The following is a 5,022-nucleotide window of genomic DNA, read 5'->3' on the forward strand; positions in this document are numbered from 1 at the left end:
TCCAGAGTGTGTTCTATTGTCTTGTACCATGCTTGAACATCTGGGGATTTGGCTTACTTCCAAAGCCTAGACACTTGCTCCAGTGCCTTTAAGCAGAGTATTTTATTTAAATATGTATCTGTCCCTAGCATTGATCTTGAGGTTTGTATTAATTCCCAAAAGATTTCCAGGTGTGAATGGAACTGTAATGTCATGTATATATTTCATATCGCTCATTACCCTTTTGCCAGAACACCTGAGCAAGTAAAATATGTGTGTCTGTCTGATTTGCTTTTCTCTCCAGCAGCTTGTTCCCTCTGTTGCTGTGTTTCTTTGAACGAAATAATGAATAATGAAATATCTATGACTTATTTTCCAGGCATATTCCTTGCAGTGTTAAGATTGCGTTATTTTAAAAATGTTCTTTTAAGGATCTCTCCACTCTTCATCTGAAGCGTCTATACCTAACTCTTTCTGGGCTCTACATTAATGCTTCCATCAGTCTGGGACTGGCCCCGGTCGGGTCCTCAACCTTTCCATTTTCTTTTTTTCCTTTTCACTATCGAATATTGATTTTCATAAACACTTACTTGTTTGTCGTTTTACAATTTGCAGATATAAAAATGGGGAATATTTGCTGACAGCCTTAACGTACAGTGCTACGGATACAGGACTATCTGTTGAGTTCTGACAGTCTGGTTGTTTAATAGAGAGACAGCTAGAGCCCGACCAATAAAGGGTTTTTAAGGCCGATATCGATACCAATATTCCGATACATTGGCCGATATGAATTTAAAAAAAAAGAAAAATCCAGAAACGCATAACAAAACATAAACAGATTTCCCTACCATTAGTTATTTGTATTTATGAGTTCTTACTAAAATAATATGATAATAATTTGTCACAACAGAACATCAAAACACATTACAGTGCTGATAAATAAAATGTATAAAAATACAAACTTAAGATATGAAACTTAGTCTTTTGAACAAAAAGATTATATTTTAATTTATTTTTTTATCGGCCTTTATAAAGGCTGATATGATAATTCGGGGAATTGCCTATTATTGGCCAATGATATCGACTAAATAAATAAATGTCAAAGTGTTGCCAAAAGGGACGTTGTAGAGCGTCCTCTGGTGGACAGACTATGCAACACCAACAGTCATAACATGGTTGGCCGTCCGTTTTTAATTTTTTAAATATTCATTTATCAGAATCATTTATTATTTATCATTATGAATGATTTGGGTGATTCGGCCATTATGAATGCAGTTACCGACAGATCTGGAAATGCCTAATATCGGCAGATAACATCAGATATATCGGCGGGAAACCTTAGTGTCTCGCTATTGTGGCATCAAAAATGGAATATGTGGGAGGCTTTAAGTTACAAGAGAGAGGATGATGGATTAATACATGTAAAGTAGGTCTCTTGCCCCACACACACCACACACACACCACACACACACACACACCACACACCACACGCCGTTCTCCTATGACAATGTTCCCAAACTTAGGGTCGGGACCCAATGGGTCGGCCATGGCAGAAACAGATTATTCTCAGCTTGACCTCAGAATGGCACTTTCAAAAACCGTCCTAGAACCGATCAGCTGGTTGATATCTTCACCAGACACACACATCTCGTTAAATTCAGTCAGCACATTATTTAAAAAAGTGTTGGTGTCTGACTGAGGGAGGGTGGGAGGGATAAAGAACACGAGTTGAGAAAGGGTTAGACCAGAAAGAGAATAGAGACCTTTTTTGTTTTGTATTACGTTTTATAATGGAATAAATATACTTCATATACATTTAAATTCATGGTTTTGTTCCGGAAATTTGGGTCCCGGAAAGACACTAAATTTCTCTTTTGGGTCTTGAGCTGAAAAATTTTGGGAACCACTGTCCTATGATATAGCTCTGCTAGCTGCTACAAGCTAACAGTCAAGTGCAATTTTATAGGGTAAGAAAAGTTAGCCAGTCGCCACATTTCATTGGCAAATGCATGTCAATGAAATTAATTCAAGATTAATTTAAAATGAGCCATATTTTAATATAAAGTAGGGCTGGGCAATATATCGATATAATGTCTTTATCGTGATATGATACTGGATATCTTCTTAGATTTTGGATGTCATAATATGAAATAGGATTTCCCTGGTTTAACAGTAAAGTGATGTCATTTCCTCACTACTGTTTTAACTGTTCATTTATTACCCACGTAGTCATTATATCCACATTGCTGATGATTATTTATCAAAAATCTCCATGTGAACATATTTCTGAAAGCCCTAATTATCAACCCTACAATATCGAGGTATTTGGTGAAGAACATTGTGATATTTGATTTTCTCCATATCGCCCAGCCCTATTATAAAGGACTCCAAGGACGAAATACTAAAAACACTTTTATTGTATGAATGGGCAGATCAGGATTAAACCTTGGAAATATTATTTCTTATTTCACCGTGTCTAAGATTAAGAGCTGTTTTACAGATATATCAACATCTCTTAATCTTTATTTTTTTTAAGAGGAAAATATACTGCAATGTCATCATATTATACTTTTGTTAGGGCTGGGTTGAAATCTAACATGACGATATTTTTGACCAAATACCCCGATGTCAATATCGCAACGATATTATAGAGTATAGATAATTACACAATGAGATTTTTGATAAATAATCATCAGTAATGTGGATATAATGACTAAGTGTGCGAAGAAAAATAACAGTTACTACAGTCTGGTAAGTTCAGGAAATGACATCACTTCAGTGTAAAACCAGGAAAAGACAACACTTATGCCATATTACAACATCCAAAATCTAAGACGATATCTAGTCTCATATCTCAATATTGATATAATATCAATGTATTGCCCAGCTCTAATTTTTGTATGCAAAAAAAGTGAGAAGAATTGGTTAAAACATTGGTACAATTTGGATTATTTGACTACAGCAAATAGTGTGTTGACGGATCTTTATTTTATTTTTGATGATACAAGATACCAACAAATTCAACCGGCGCTCCAGCTACATATTTTAATGTTATTTCCGCTTGTAGTTTTTATGTTTTCAGGCGGATAGAAGGAGAGTTAGATCTGCACAGACAGATGGGAGCAAACTGTTTGTGGATCTCCTGAAGGTAAAGATGCCAGGTCTGATCAGGCTGAGTTCTGCAGCCGGGAGGGAAATGATGTACAGCTACATTTGGGGTTTTGTTTTGCTCGTTGGTGTCAGGCAGGTACAGTGCTTGGAAACTCTCCAGAACCTGACCTCCCTGACGGCAGATTTCATAAATTTCATGAAGAAAAAAAAAAAACCTCTCTAAAACTCCGTTGTGGACAAACCTGATCTTTCCTGGCACTACAACACGTCGTGCAGACTTTAGGAGCTCTTCTGCTTTTGACCTGACAACGGAGCAGGACAAGGACACAAGTAAAAAAATAAATTAAAAAAAAATAGAAAAAATACTCAAATGTCAGCAGAGCTTAGTTCTGATCAAACATTGTGTCCTAACTGATAGCGCCCCGGATGCTCGAGCCGCTGTAATTGAAAATGAGCACAACAAAATCAAACAAACTGTGGTGCGTGTCTGATTGAGAAAAAAAACTGGGGTTCATCACTAAAACCTGCTTTTAAATAACCCAGAATTGCACACATGCATGTTTGGATATCTGCCACATATTCTCACACACTCACCACTGTCAAAATGACAACATGGGAAAATTAGTAAACAGAAGCTTATCATTTTCCAAAGGATCCTAAAGGCCTTGAAGCTGTATTCCATTTTGAAGACTGAGATTAATTGCCTCTTTTCCGCCCGACAGTAATCCTTGAAACTGCCTCTGCTTGGTGCAACAGCATCTCAGCCAGCCCCCCCCCACACACACACACCAAGGATACCACCACATCAAGTCAAACTAGCCCCTTACCCTAACACACGCTCACACACACTCACAGAGACACACACCAGAGAGAGAAATAGACACCCACACACAAACAACACACACCTACAGAGAGACAACACAACCCAGAGAGAGAGAGAGAGAGAGAGAGAGAGGACACCCAGAGAGAGAGACACACACACCCAAGAGAAGGAGAGAGAGAGAGAGAGAGAGAGAGAGAGAGAGAGAGAGAGGAGAGAGAGAGAGGAGAGAGAGAGAGAGAGAGAGAGAGAGAGAGAGAGAGAGAGAGACACACACACACCTTACTACATCCCTAATATCTTGCCCATTAGCTCTTGAAAGCCAGCATCCAGAATTACTTTGAGTCTCACAGGCGTTTGAAGTTTTACACAGTCACAGTCAACGTGAGCGGCAGGAAGCACGGAAAGTAACAATGAAGCTTTGCTTGTGTTGCTCGTCAAGGAGTTGAGTTTGTTAATCTCACTATGCCGGGAGAATTGGTAGCTTAGCACTCCATCTCCAAACCTAATACCTCCTGGAAGAACAACAGAGAGCAGAAAAGGCTCCATTTGTTGTTTCCTGTGATATTTGCAGGTCTCACAAATCAAACCAGCAAGCCGTTGTTTTAATTAATGTCCCTGTCTTTGTTCACAACACCATGCGTGTGCAGAATGGCAGCATATGGTGGGCTCGGTTTTGCAAATCCTCAAGAATCCAGACCGGCGTGGGATTTATGAATGTAACAGATGAGGTTTTGATGATTATGAGGCTGCTGATGGTTGTCGGCAGTGGAAAGGTTGCGCCTTCGACTCCGGAGCGCAGCATATGCTGCCTCGTGGACAGCGAGAGGCCATCCAGAACTTCTGCCAGCGCCAGCCATTTCATTACTCCGACAGATGGCTGCAGGGATTTTATCATAATATCCTTCCGCTGAATCTTTGTCGTGTTATAAAAGTTTTATCAACATTATCATTTTATCAAACTGACAGAAGTCTGGTCGTGGGTGTCATCCTCCACGTCGTCACTTTTGAATTTCTGCTTTCTTGGTAAATCACGGAGTTGTTGACCAAATGAGCATCAAGCTTGTGGTTTTGCAAATAAAAACATGATGTAGCTCAAGATTAATGAGGAT

The 5,022-nt window shown here is 39.0% G+C and overlaps 1 long non-coding RNA gene across 1 annotated transcript in view; it reads right to left on the minus strand.

Moving 5' to 3' along the window:
* Positions 1-455: 455 nt before the first annotated feature.
* LOC116672323 (uncharacterized) overlaps positions 456-5,022 on the minus strand; it is a 10,796-nt gene continuing 6,229 nt past the window's right edge. The window contains exon 3 of the long non-coding RNA XR_004327528.1: positions 456-511. This is a non-coding gene — a long non-coding RNA (uncharacterized LOC116672323). The remainder of the gene's footprint in view (positions 512-5,022) is intronic.

Source organism: Etheostoma spectabile, chromosome 22, assembly GCF_008692095.1.
Source record: "Etheostoma spectabile isolate EspeVRDwgs_2016 chromosome 22, UIUC_Espe_1.0, whole genome shotgun sequence".
In the NCBI taxonomy this organism is placed as follows: Eukaryota; Metazoa; Chordata; class Actinopteri; order Perciformes; family Percidae; genus Etheostoma; species Etheostoma spectabile.